The sequence below is a fragment of the Molothrus ater genome, chromosome 5 (assembly GCF_012460135.2).
Source record: "Molothrus ater isolate BHLD 08-10-18 breed brown headed cowbird chromosome 5, BPBGC_Mater_1.1, whole genome shotgun sequence".
Lineage (NCBI taxonomy): Eukaryota > Metazoa > Chordata > Aves > Passeriformes > Icteridae > Molothrus > Molothrus ater.
Genome location: NC_050482.2, coordinates 27684372 through 27699662, shown reverse-complemented (window position 1 = coordinate 27699662; position 15291 = coordinate 27684372). Strand labels below are relative to the sequence as shown.

At 35.0% G+C, this 15291-nt stretch overlaps 1 long non-coding RNA gene across 1 annotated transcript in view; it reads right to left on the bottom strand.

Annotated features, from left to right (window-relative positions):
* Positions 1-2090: 2090 nt before the first annotated feature.
* Positions 2091-15291, bottom strand: part of LOC129046706 (uncharacterized) — a 40065-nt gene continuing 26864 nt past the window's right edge. The window contains exon 3 of the long non-coding RNA XR_008508417.1: positions 2091-2230. This is a non-coding gene — a long non-coding RNA (uncharacterized LOC129046706). The remainder of the gene's footprint in view (positions 2231-15291) is intronic.

The following is a 15291-nucleotide window of genomic DNA, read 5'->3' as shown; positions in this document are numbered from 1 at the left end:
ATACACAAAGTTTGTTATAGGCTGTAAAGAAAGTTCCATGGTTTGCTTCTCTAAAGAAATTCTTCAATAAACTAAAACTTTAAACAAATATTAATCTCTAGAACCTGTGAAATTCAAATATTAAGAATACGACTTAATCTTAAAATAAATTCTCTATTTACCCATTCCTTATCTCTGCAGCCAGAAGACCTCTATACCACAATTTACCAATGAACATATTCATACAAGGAATGGCATGGTTTAAGTAGTTCTGAAACTCAAAGAGTAACCCATATTATCCATTAGTTGAAAAAACTCTTTAAACTGAATTTTTATGTACTACTCACCAAAATTACTGTAAGAAAAGCTTTATAATTTTGAACTTGGCAATTAGTTTATAGAAAATGCTGACTTTAAACAGGAGAAAATGTGACCTTCAAAAAGCTGAAAAATATAGATGCAACATGAATTTTTTGGATATCTGTGTTTTGAAAAATAATACATTTATAGTTTTACAAATAATGATATATACTTACCGAAAAACTGAGATGTACAAACTGAAGATTTCCAAAACAATGTCTCAGTTCTCTACTTTTCAGGATTTTGAGATTTGATGTAAATTATGAATATGTATAAATTCCTTTTTACCTTTAGCCATTCATAAAAAAGTCATTAATTAATTTCCAGCTTTGATTAAACAATAGTGTGCTAAACAGATATATTATTCTAAGCAGTAATTATTATGTAAACAAAGAAATGTCACCTCTCAACTAGCTACAATAGTTATTTATTTGCATTGCCATTGTTTTAATTACAATTAATATTCTGCATGTAACCACAGGCAGAATATTAATTTGCACAACAAGCATAACTTCTGTTTATCTCAAAGACCTGTGTAAATAAAAGAAATCTGAAAGTCTTTTGAGGGGAAAAAACCTCAAAACCTACTTAAATATAGCTCAAAGGTTATTTTGTGGTATCTTCAGAGCTTCAGGGCCGTGCAATCTTCCTGAGCTTATTAATATTATTATATTAACTGATGCCCTTGGAAACTGAAGTATCTAATGGCTATCTAACTGGAACCATGAGGCCTAATTTTTATACTATATCCCATAAAACTTCAGTGACCTTAGTGCCACATCACCTCATGTCCCTGTGCATTTATTCACACATTAATGATCAGAGCAAAATGGGAATAAAATATCTCATAAGGGTATATCGAAACTTAATTTATCAGCATACATAAAACAATTTGGGACCTGAAGATGACAGCTAAAACATTAAATGTATAAATAGTTACTATTTTTGTAACCACTACCAAGGACTGATTTCCCACTTTCTCTTCTATTGCATCTGTACTTCAGTGGTTTGCTGATGGTCCAGGGAGAAAATGTAAAAGTCTTTTCCAGTTGCTCTGGTTTCTGGTTTATCAGGTCTATTTTTGCTAGGGCCAAATTGCTGCATCACCTGTAACAGTGACCTTACATAAGAGAGGTTGGTTTGCAAAAGCCTCTGTGCACCCACTGTGCACCTTGCTAGAGTGCTCCCACTGTGGATCACACTGTGGATCCCACTGTGGATCACATTGTGGATCACACTGTGGATCACAGTGGCACTGGAGCTGGGATTTGAACTGTGCATGTTCAAGGATTCCTTTACTTGGGCTTCTTTAGAGCCTGGCAAGAAGCGTCAGTTGAATAGAAACAAAACAGATAACATTCAATTCAGCTGAAAATTTTGGGTCCTATTTCTGGTATATAGACTAGCCTTAGATATCTTATCTTCATCCCTTTCCTGCTGGTGCAGCAGTGATTGAGTAGCTGCAGTCACAGCAATGGCAGTGCAGTGTCTCTGAGCAGCAAGCACCCAAAGGCCACTGGCCACACTGGTATTAATGGTCCTCTATTTTGCGAAGTCATGCAAAACCAACAGTATATTCATGATTTTGAACTTATGAAAATCAAGACTAGGGTAATATTTGAGAACTCTTTCCTCAGGCAAGTTCAACTGTGTGCTTACATGCACTTCATTTGGAACAACATGTCCTTCATCTATTTTGAAATTTTATAGCTACATTCAAGAACTGCAATTTATTGAAAAAGTGTGGCGATCCATAAATTGAATCCATTGAATTTTACAATGATAAAATGTTTGTCTTGAGACACAGCAAAGAGAGTACTTACCAACTTCTAGCCTGTAACCAGTTTTCTTTCTTTCTCTGTGAGTGCTTTTGACAGGTAAAATATTGAGCCTGTAGTGATAAAATTTTGTCAATAAATGCATAATGTTTTACACAGGGAAAACTTGTTTTTCTGTCTCTACCCATTGTATAAAGAACATTCTTGTTTAAAAAGCCATAACTCAGTATGTTTGAATAAAATAACAGAGAAAAATTATTTTATTGGATTCATACATTGACATGCTGTATTTCTTAGTTATTTAAAGCTTGGTAACAAGATAGAAGATTCAATAACACAAAGGCAAGCCTTGACAAGTCAAACAAATTCATTCCACGCTGCCAACATTTCAGAGCTCTGAAATGCCCACAGGGGCTCCTTTGTCTCCCATTTATTCAAGGACTCCCATATTTCTATATCATGCAGTAAATACTATGGTAAATGAAAAACCCTGAAGGTCAGGAAGAATTGAGTTCCAGGTCTAAGCCTTACTAATGCAACCATGTAGATCAGACTAATTTTTTTTATTCTGGAAATGCTATACACAAGTCTGTCAGCATTTCACCGGAAAAAAAATGACAACATACTTTTACTGTGCTATGTTCCCTGTATCATTAGGTATACGCTGGGACAGCTTTTTTTTTTTAAATATATATTATTTTGTTAAATATATTCTGTCGTTATATTCAGAGCTTTCTTCTTCTAGACAAATATCCAATAATGTCACAAATATCTTTAAGGGAGCATGATGTCAGGATTTACTTGATTTCCATTTTCTTATCTGATATTCTATGTCATTGGCAAGACTATCACTATCCCAGTTTGTTTCCACTATTGAAGTGCTCAGGCCTGAACCTTGCCAGCCGAGTTCTTATCTGATTATCAAGGCTTGAAGGTTTTTTTTGAATGTTAGTAATTTATCTCACTGGAGACAGGGCTTTCAAACTGTGAGTCTTCCTATATGTTTGAGTCCTACAGAGGTAAGTTGTCTCCAGCTTGGCTGACTGTCAAACTGAGAAAATATTTACTAAGTTTGAGACAAAACTGCCCTTTCTCAGGATGTAAACTGTTTTCCCATGACTCTTAGAGCTATTTGATCTTGTAATGTAACTGTTTTGCTCTTACAGTTTCTACAGTGTAATTACATAAAGGAATTAGGAGATATTTTTATGATTTTGAAGAGGAAGCTGCTTTTTCATAAATTTTTTTGCCAGTCCAGGAAAACATATTTAGCATTGTATTTTTTTCACCACCTGACACTTCAATTTCTTCCTGAAGTGTACTGCTCTGTTGTAATGAGCTATTGCTTTATTTAATACATATATTTTTATTACTGTCTGCAAAATTAAGACAAAGATATATAGAAAAAATAATTTTAGGAGAAGCGCTAGAAAAATTAGTGCAGGTGAGGAAAAACTCACATAATGAAAATATTTGAATGGGAAAATTTCACAGACATATTTATCCCTGTATAGGAGTACCTGAGTGAAAATAAAAAAAAAACCAAAAAATATGTCATAAAGTTGATTAATACTTTATTTCTCTCTTTCCTTATTATCAAGAAAGCAGTAACAGTAACATTTATACAATATTGTGTTTAGATCACTTCCTATAGGTCAAACTTTTTTTTCATACATGATTTAATTTATTTGGAGGTTGTTTTGAACAAGAATGGGAGGTACAGACTTCTTTCTGGATCTGAATAAGAAAAACCCAACAAATGGCCAAATTAAATAGTTGTCGTAAAAAGCTAGAACAAAGAGTAAGACAGATAACAAGTAAATTTTACATCCTTCAGATGAAAGGAACTCTGCTTTCATGCATCATCAGATAGGCCCTGGACAGACCTTCCCATGGTAGACCTGCATGTGGAGCAAAGTTCCTCCTTCCTGGTTATTTATCTATTACATGATTTTCTTACAATAAAGCAAGTTTATCAATAATTTTTACTGAAAAAATTATACATAAGAACTTCCTGCTGCACTGTCACACAGAAAAGGCCACAGAGGCAGCATAATGCAGCTTCCAAGTGGGTGATGGTTTTGGGCCCCACTGCTCAACTGAGCTTCCTGATCTTGTTCTGAGGCCAAGGATTTGTGCAGCATAGGGAGCCTGAGGGCCAGGCTGGACACAGCACAACACTGTGAAATGTGCAGTTGTCAACCTGTCAGAATCACTACATCCCACACCCTTCATCAGCACAGAGTTTACCTTTCCAAAGATATTATCAATGCAGGTTATATAAGTCACAGGGGATTTTCAAGCTTGAATGGACATGATTCAATAGATTATACCTGGCCTATTTAAATTCCTTACTCCTTGAATCCAAGGTCTTCTACAAGGCTCCCAATAGTCTGGTACAGTCTAATCTTTGCCTATTGTAGTATATATTGAAAAAAAATTATATAGGTTTTACTAAACTTTTATAGATTACAGGACAAAAGCCAAATTCTTGCTATAGATTTACTGTAAATAGACTGAATGCTATGACTAATAAGAGCTGATTTATGATTCTAAGGTCAGAGACAGTTGCTTGGCAACTTCTTACTAAATAACTTTAAAATTAGTGAAAAAAACAAATCTGGAGAGCAATAATTAAAAATTATTCAACACCTTAAAAGGGATATCACAAGTTTACATTCAAACATAAATCTGAAATTAAAATCTTTACAGCATTGACTTTTTTCCACCAAATTTTGTTCATGTTCTGTTATTTCATTTTACTTTGTTCTTCTTCTAGCCAGTCACTTCCAGTTCTAATGTAAATTAGGACTATCTCTGCTGAAGATAATGGAATAACAATCACTGTATCTGGGAAAGACATCTGGATCCCTATTCCAGGCCCCAGACTTTGTAAAATCAAAATGCTCAAAAAAGCTAAAACGTGTGGGGGGAAAGTCACAGACAGTATTAGCAGTTATATTTCTTCTGAAATATTACTTCAAAGATATCCAGCAGTGTGTTAATTGTTTTCCTTGGCAAACCTGTAATTCTATCTTTTCTGTGTATTAAATATCAAAGCCATTCTGTTCTGAATCTTCAGTTATTTCTTGAACTAGATATATCCAATTGGCATATCTAGCATTTTTACTCAAAACCCCATAGATTTCTACATATAGGAAAGGAACTACTGGAATTAATGTAAGTGCTGCATATTTTAATTGAAATTTAAGTAGTATAAAGCTATTAGTGATATCCTGACAGGAATTCTGAATGATGGGTTCTTGTTGAAGCTGGATACTTTTCCTTCTAAAAATAAGAAAAGCATGTAAATGTAAGGAATGCAGAATATTCTTGAGAACTTGGTGAACAAAAGTCAACTGACATTTCAGTCCCTAAAATTTAAAAAATTATCTAAGGAATGCCAGGTATGTGGAGGACATTGTGGGTTTTGCACTGTGATAATTTCAATTTTCCAATATGTTAGCCTGTCTTTTAAGTGTTTGTATATGCTTCAATGATCCGCTAGTATCCTCCAATAAAATTATAAAGTATATTGTGAAATTAATACAGGAAAAGGAAAAAGAAAAAAAAGGAAAATAGATAAGAACTTCAAATTAGCAGATTATGAAAAAGTAATGAGTGATTTCTTTGGACAAATAAATATAAAGAAGATTACATCAACAAGAGACAGATAGGAAGCAGTAGATGAAAAATATCAAGATATATGCAGAGGTTTCAGATACATTTGATTGATTTTTAGTCAATCAACTTTCTCCTCCCAAGTCTAGGGAAGGTTTGTGACACCAGAAGAGAAGCAAATGATGTCCAAAGACCGCTGTAACTCTGTGACTTCTTTTATGCCTATAAGCTAAATGGTGCTATGATGGTTTTTTTATCCTGAAGCCAACTGGCATAGTCTTGTGTAGGTTTATCCTATAAAATTCCCTTATTCCCCAGAAGAGGCTAGTCTTTTGAGGAATAGTCACTAGCTCAGGTTAAGTTCTGGATGATGCCTCAGTTTTGGGGGGAAAATACTTAATCCACACAATAGCAAGATGGCCAGTAGAGCTGCAGACCTTGAATGTTTTGTGTAGATGTAGCTCTTATCTTTAATCAATAAATCTCCTGCCAAATACACTATTACTTAAACCTTATTTATATTGTGGCTGATTTTTATTTCAGACCAATTTCTTTAATTTCTTCCTTGCTATAATGCTCCTGAAAAGTTGCTTGGCAGCTGAAATTAGCCATTTGCTAGTATGAAATTTGGTGCCCTAAAATTCAGACTTATGACTTAGTTTTCTAGTTTTATTGACATATACTAAAAAAACAAATTAGAGGGAAACCATGAAAAATAATGTGAACTATGACAATAGTTTTATCAAATCTGTAGTGAAAAGGGAATGGCAAAGGGCTAAATTACTTAAAAATATCAAGATATTTAAACATGAGTAATATTATAGCAAAGACAGAAGTTAAAATCCTTAATTTTACATACACACAACTTATTGTGTACTTTACTATCTGTAATTCCCACACACATAGTTTCTCTGGAAATATTGGATTGTCTTAGATTTTTTGTTGTTGTTGTTTTGAAGTCATCAAAAAATATATACTCAGACTTCATACATAAAGAGTTATCAATATCAGAAACAGATGCAGAACAAAAGGTTATACAGGTCCAGCACACTGCTTTCAGCAAGATTACTTTTACTCTTGGTGTGTTTTGATATTTATCTTCAGATATTGATCAGACTTTTTCTCTAACTGTAAAGACATCACTAAAATTGAAACTACCAATATGCTTAGTTTCTCATGTTGCTCAAGCTACTAATAATATTGAAAACCACAGTAATCCACAATTATCATTTTTCTTGCTTTTATTATTGATATGTGTATATGAGCATGAAGGTATTTACAAAAAATAAATGCATTATTTAATTCCTTGTGTACTGGAACATTTGGGAACACATTCCTGAATTTTGTATGAGTTCTGTATTTTCCATACACAGGCTGGGATCCCAGGACCAGCATAAAAATCATCTCCATTAGAAGCCCACTGAATGAACCTCTGATGGTTAAAAGTTCCAGCCAGGTTGATTTTGAGTAGCAGGATTTGACCTGATGTTGGCCAGGTAGGAAAACTATCAGATGCTGTTTTAGCAGCACATCTTTTGAGCTTCATAATCTTGAAAGTGGTAAGGAAAACTAGAGCCAGGGCAAGAGGGTCCATCTTTCCTACCAAGATCTCAATATTAACACACAAACATATACATAGTATACTAAAAGTATTCTGAAAATCATGGAACTTTCAAAATGAGACATTTCAAAAGAAGGAGGGAGAAGTTTTTAAAGGAGTATAAAAAAAATGAAGAATCTTCTAAACTTGTATAACAAAGGATCAAAGGAAAAGATTTTTAGAAAATAGAAATACTTTTACTGTCATGCGGGCTTCAAAATTCCATTTCCATTCTATCAGAAGAAAGTGAGCCTGGACTGAGATTTTGGAGCACAGTGGGGAAGCTACGCATTGTTTGTGCAATAGCTCCTGCAATTTGTATGTAAACTTGATCAGCCTATCTCCCTTACTTGTTCTGTACATGTTTCACAATTCTCTGGCAATTTCTCTGATGGGATCTCCTTTCTTCTCCTACCTCTTTCTCCTCTGCATTAATGCAGGCTACAGAATATTTGCATCCATTATAGGAATAATATTAAGACATCCATGGGCTTGGTTTAATCACTTAATAAGAGTCTTTCTAAGCCTTAAAAGGTAACTGAGAGACAAGGCTGTCATACAAATCTCAATGCTGTCCATGCAGTTCTGCCCGCTGCCAGAATGGGTCCCACAAGCAAGTACTTTTTACCATTTCAGCTTTTCTTCACCAAGGCATTTAATATCTTGGAGTAATGTTAATTTCATTGTAGACCATTTACACATTCAATTCAAGCTCTACTATATAAATGAGATGAAAGCAAAATATTAGCTATTAGGTGTTTTCAAAGTTATAATTGGAGTTATAATTTATGACAAGGTTATAAATTAGAGGATTTCTTGTAATATTGTTATTGGACTAAAGGTACATTTGATATTATGCTAAGGTTTTAACATGTTTTAAATCATAATAAATTTAATAATTTGTTCAAAAGAATGAAGGAAACAAAAAATGGGGGTTTATAATGGAAATTTAAAAAGGCCATTTATCAACACCTTAGTGCTAAATTCAAATAACTTGAAATAATTTTACAGTGTATTGAAATATTTATTTAATGAATATTTAAATTCAAGAAAAAAAAATATTAATTTCCTTCAGAACAGGGCTTTTGTGCAGTCACAAAGAATTGCATTGTCCTTATCTAGAAGCCCGTTTCCTCAGTGGCCAACTTGAATATTATCACCCAGTAAATGTTAACCTTTGATGGATCACACATCTTTAAAAAGTCACTTTTTTCTTTCATATTCTTTTTTCCTACAGATTCAAATGTACATAAATATAAAATTTTGAATAAACTATTTTTATTTGTGTTTTTTTAAATGAATACATATTATTCACTTTCTATTGAAGTTGAATTAAAACATTGAGTTGAATTAAACATTGAATTAAAACATTAAAACAACAAAACACATTAGGAGGCATGTGGTTTCCTTCTATAACAAAATTCCAAAGGTTTTTGAAGCTAAAAGCACAGCTTTGATGTAAGAATAGGAAAAAGGAGAAACCCAACACTTTCTCAATATTCATTTTTTACCTAAGAATTCCAACATGGAGGAAATGAGACAATATGCTTTATTTCTGAGTTCTGTAAATAATAAAATTAAATATTTAGAATATCTATTAATTATTGGTCTAGGATGAGCTGCGAAATTTGCATGCATTTATCTGAGAAACATGTGAAATGTAATTTTCATCTTAAACAGCTGAAGAAGTTGATTGTATGCCACCCTTAACATGGAGGAAAAAAATCAAAAGACCAACACCACACATAGTATTTTTCTCAGTTTTAGCTTTGTAGCTCTAAAAATGATTCACATAGTAAAGCTGTTGTCATTTTTTGATGCTAATATTCACTGTGCTATCAATCTTGCTTCTCAAATATCTGTGTGCTCAGTTAGTGGTAAACATTCCCTCAATTTTTTGAGATGTGATATCTATTCAAATTTGGATGAACTCACATTAACATTACTATTATTCTATGACAAGCATGGTTTTTTAGTGTTTTTCTGTGCAAGGAAAAACCTTTCTCCCAATTCCCTATTTAGTGATTAAGATTTGCTATTAATATGGCTAAAACCAGAGTTTGACATTATATATTTGTGACACTGAATATGAGAAATTCACACAATGGGATTGCTCCTTTTCCTTTGCTCTCTGCCTCGGAACAAGCAGACTCATAACGGTTGTTCTTTGGGACATTTTATCTCTACAAAGTGTCCTAAAAATATTGCTCTTCAGCATTCACCCTTGCATTCTTACACTGTTATCTGGACTGATTCATTGAGATGTTAATGAAACTAGTGATGCACTGGGTCAAATAAAGGAGAAAAGTGGCATTTTTCATTATGGACCAACAATAGCCACTTCTGGGGCTGGGATCAGAACAGTGTGATCTATTGCTTTCTTTCTGGAGTCTGTAAAAGCTTAAAGGATGCCACATATTGCTCAAAGTGCTCCTCATTTGAGGTAGTGGGAATTATCTCAATGCAAAAGCTGTCATAAAGTTTTTAAGTTACACTGGTCAAAATTTTACAAGTTTCAGGCCTGAGAGAATATAGATCAGCACTTGTGATAAGCCTCCCCTGTAGAAATTAATCAATTAAGTAGGAGTGGGGTTAGTTTTAGAAATCTCGTTTGCTTCCTTGGTGTTTCTGTCAAGACCTCCTTCTTCTGGAGAATGGGAAAGGGCTGTAAGCAATACAGTATAGTTTACAGAAAAATATCACTTTGAAACTTATTCAGCAATTATCCTCCCATCAGGAGCCTTATTTCAGAGACCTGGATTGCACTTTCAGACTGCTTCTTGCATAGCAGATGAAGATCTTTAAAAGTTATTAGGGACTCAGTTCTTTTTCATGATGCGCTGTCAATTCCTGAAAATTCACTGCCTTGCTGTGTTAGGCTCACATGGAACATATGAAACTACAGAATTGCAATTATCCTTTTGTAGTTTTAGGTTCAGGGGTTTTTGTTTGTTTGTTTTCGTTTGGGTTTAGTTGACGTTTTGTCTTGGGATTTTGCTTGTTTGTTTGATTTAGTTTGGTTTGTGTTATTTGGATAGCAATACACATATATGCAGATCTGTGACAAAAACCACAGCACAACTCTTAGATGCTGCTGGGGAAAAACACAATGCATTTTGGAAATTGTTTATTGCTTGTACTGTAAAAAAATATTGCTTTTGGAATAAAAAGTGAGGGACTCAGGAATTCTTAACTTCTATTTCTTATTCCACATTGTCATATATATAATTTTCTTTCATATAAATAACAAAATTAGTGCATTGAAACACTGTATTCTGAGAAATAATAGGCACAAGTTTAATGAGCTGACTGCCAGAGGGCTACATTATCATGGTCTTCAAAAAGAAAAGATACAATAATTACAGTGAAGAAGCCCTGGATAGCTAATAAAAGACTTGACTTGATAATTACTGTTCCTGTATCTGTGTTAGAAAAAGACTGTCCTTTCTCTGCAGCTTTTAGGTATAATGATATTGTGACATGATGTGTCATTTCTATGATATTTTCCTACTCTAAAAGGTACACTGGAGACAGTTTAATTGCAAGTGTCACAAAACACACATTTTGGGCAACATGAAGGAGGGACTGGAGGCTGTTTATTCATGTTTTTACACTGAATGGTAAACAGCTCTCTTGGTTACATCATTGTTTCATTGCAGGGGATAATGTCTTTTTGGGAACTCAGTAAGACCAGCTGGGCTTCTCCTCCAGAGAATATTTTATGGAGCTATGGTGCAGTGGATGCAAGTTTCACACTTGAAGAAAGTTTCACCACATAGTCAAAGTGGCATAGGATTAACATGCAATGTACATTTATCCCAGGAGTGATTCAGATTAATCTGACATTGGCCTTCTAAGACAATTATCAAAATAAACAAAAAAAGAAGCATTTAACACAGAGTCTCTGAATAGAAGTAGTCATTTTCTTTAAGAGAGTTCTCTATAGAGTGATGAAGGAGATGATATCCATGTTTTAGGAAAATAGAGGCAGGAGGATATCTGAGCCAAACTCACAAATGGGATTATCTCAAATCTTGCCTTTTTTATCCCTACAGTCACTTCCCTTCTTACCTAAAGCCTATGTGAGACGGTTTCACAACCTACAGTTTATTCTCTGACTTTGATGCTAAACTAACTCTTGTGGGTGAGGACATCAGTGAAGGGTGGTAACCACCTTTTGCATGATAAATTTTTGTTTGTAGAGCTGGCACAGGAGGTAGGTTCTGCTCAAGAGGTCATTTATGCCACCTACATTAATATCTATGTAATGTAGTCAGGAACAGTAGGCTCCTGAGCCTTTGACTCCTCCTCTTCCAGCTATCTCACTATACTTTGCTTGTTTTTGTAGGGGTTTTGTTTGCTTGTTAATTTCTTTTTTTTTTTCCTCTTCCCTCTCCTTGGGACATCAGAAGGCAGCACGCCTTGGAATTCAAAATAGCAAGGTGGAAGGCACTAAGCATAGTGAAATATTCTAATGCTATACATGAAACTAGGAGGGAAGCAGCTGGGACTTGGAATACTCTTACTCCAAACTGTTGTAACACCTAGTTTCTACTGAAGGTTAGTTCTACCCAATTTTCATTGCTGCTATCTTTGTATGAAGGGACATACAGTGTTGTGCTTGCATATGATATGAATTTCAGTGTATAAAATATCATTTCAGTCATTCCAGAAAACAGATACTCTCTTCTTAGTAAGAAAAGAGAACTTTGCTCATTGTAGGTAAATGGTTTCTTTGCCATTCAGTCAAGTACTGAGTCGGTTTCAATTCTATCCAGTGAGTGATTCCCTGTTCCCAGGTAGATGTTGGTTCTAGCTGAGCCTGCCCAGCAGCCCGGGCTGTGCCGAAGACAGCAGTGCATATTGAATGGAATGCGCAGAATCATTTCTCAGGTGAGCAAGTAGCAGAAAGCTGCTAAGAGAGTATTTTGCCATGGCAGAATTTGAGAGAAGGGCAGGTAAGTAATGACCCTCTTTATGGAGAAATAGTTAAAGAATGGCTTTGGTCAAGAAATAACTTGATTACCTTCAATTCAAATGAGAGTACGTGCAGCTATAAGGTGTATAATTATTTATTTATTTTAAATCTCTGTTTCTTTAACTTCTAATTTGAGCATAAAAGGATCATTTTGATTTTATGGTGGAGTTTTTCTTGGAACAAAAAATTATTTCAAATTGTCTTCGTTTCCTTAGGGATACAATCTCTGAGGCAAGATGAATTCCTAAAGGAATTATCTCTCTCAGAACTAAACACTCAACAGAAATAGGGAGCCTTCAGTGGAGATATCAGCCCTGGGACCTGCAGAGGTCCTTCTAGGGTAAGTAACATTGCTAGAAAGAGAATTCTCCCAACAGTAGATATTTTATTCAGATACACTGAGGAAGTGTAAGACCTGAAAGTTTTCCTCAGAACTGTGATATTCTTTTTATTAACTTGGACCTTACTTCACAAATATAGTGTACAAGCTGCAAATCAGGATTTTTGGCATGTATTTTCTTGTATTAAGGTGATTTTGTGTTTGAATTTTTTCCTTTGTATTGTTTATTATTTGCATATTTTGCTTTCATTAAAAAAATCTCTTGTACATGGAATAGAATTATTTACATTACTTAATATCACCTGATTTTTGTTTCTTTTGTTTTCTAATTATCATGGTCCAAAATTAATTTTGTTGTTTATTTCACAATTTTTGTCCAGAATAAAGTGTGTTAGTTAATGTTTGCACTATCTGCTTATCAAAGACAGTAAAATTGTAATGGATTTCTGTGGTACTATTCCAGTTTACACAGGCTGAGGATTTAGCCCCTTTTTTACTATGTTCTTGCTGACAGTATTTGAGATTTGAAACAAAATACTGATATCCTATCACAGCTAGGAAAGCCTCTGGACAGTAATTCTAGAAATATGCCAATCTCTGTGTAGCCATATAAAATCACTTCTATGAGGTAATTTTCTTCACAGTAGCTGGTATGGAGCTGTGTTCAGGATTTGTGACAGAAACAGTGCTGATAACACAGGGGTGTTTCAGCTGCTGCTGAGCAGAGCTCACCCAGAGTCAAGGCCTTTCCACCTCTCACCCCTCCCCACCAGTGAGGAGGCTGGGGGTGCCCAAGGAGATCTGAGGGACACAGCCAGGACAGCTGACCCCAGCTGCCCACAGGGATGTCCCAGACCATGTGGTGCTGTGCTCAGCACATAGAGCCAAGGGAAGGAGAAGGGAGAGGAGAATGTTTGGAGGGATGGTGTTTGTCTGCTCCAGTCACTGTTACCTGTGATGGAGCTCTGCTTTCCTGGGGGTGGCTGAACACCTGCCTGCCCATGGGAAGTGGTGAATGAATCCCTTGTGTTGCTTTGCTTTCATGCACAGCTTCTGCTTTACCTGTTAAACTGTCTTTATCTCAAGCCATGAGTCCTTTCCTTTTTACCCTTCTGATCCTGTCTCCCATCCAATCAGGGGAAAGTGAGCAAACAGCTGTGTGCTAAGCTGCAAGCTGGGGTTAAACTGTGACACTGTTGATGTTATGTGGAGTCTGTCATGCTCTCAACCAATGTTTTGTTTATATATCCTGGGTGAGAGTCCAGAATGGTACCCAACACAGGAGGGGAAAAGAAAAAAAAAGGTTTTCCAACAACACGAGAGGAAGTGAAATATTTCCAAAAAGCAAAACACAGAGTTGTGAAGAGTTCTGGATGAAGTAAAAGTGCTAATTGAATAACGTAGCAAAAACACTTTTGGCAATGTTCTGCCTTGACTTATTCATCCTACTTGTTTACGAATTCAGTAAATACAATTGTGAATTAGGGATAAAGTATATTAATAAAAGCTGATGTGCTTTTGATGATGTTCTTTTCCATAATCAGGGGATGAGGTAGCAGTGGTATCTACGCCTGGAAAGAGGACATCTACTACTGCATGTGTAAATACAGTTACAGAGCCATCTTTCTAAAGTTTCTCAGTTATAATCTCTGATGGAATGATGTTACATTATGTAACAATGTATATGCTATGTAAATTGAATTTCTGCACCCTCTTTCTTACATTTATTTGAAATGCTTGCACACAGCCCTCTGCACAGGTTACACAGTGTTACTGTAATTACTTTTCATGTTGTCAGCAAGATGAACAGATCAGAGACAAAGTTTTCCCTTTCTTTGTTCCTCATATTGGACACTGGTGTTTCTTTTATGGCCTCAGGTGGAAACATACTACACTGAATGTAGGGTGCCATGAGAAAATTGCTTGTTTTTTAACTTGATTGGTATTTTTCTGCCCACATAATTTGGGAACAAAAATTAATTGTGATTTGGAGCTATATTTTTCTCCTTTGATAACATCCTTCAAGTCCTTGGCTAAATGCCCATATATAGTCCAAGTACATTGACATTTTAGCTAGGTTTCCCTTAATTTTATTTTTAATCAAGCAATATCTTTTACTGTCTTCTTCTGGCCTACTTTCTATCAGCTATTGCATCAAAGAAGTCACCTTTCCCTTTTTCTATATTGTCCTGGTAAAAATACTGTTTTCCTTCTTTATTGTGAATGTGGATAGAATGCAATTGTTCCTGTTTACTTGCTCTTGGAGAAATACTGCCTCATTTTGGTCTTCATGTTATTTTCAGGATGCTAATATTAAAACAAAGTACCTAACTAAAGAATCCCCAACAGACTGACTTCAAAAGGATGGCCAAAAGAATAAACATGAAAGACTGATGCTGAACATAAATATATTACAGATGAAAACATGCCCCTTTCTGTCTCCAAGCAATGAGCTAAAAGAAGCAAACAAACCCCTAAACCAAACCCCATTTCTTATTGTGTGAACTTATGTTCTATTAGTGGTTCTATTTTGAAAGAATATCATTGGAATTTCTTGGAATACAAGCAGAGATGACAACTGGAAAGATGACAGAGTGGGAAGGATGGTTGCACACACATAAGTGAGCAGTGGGCT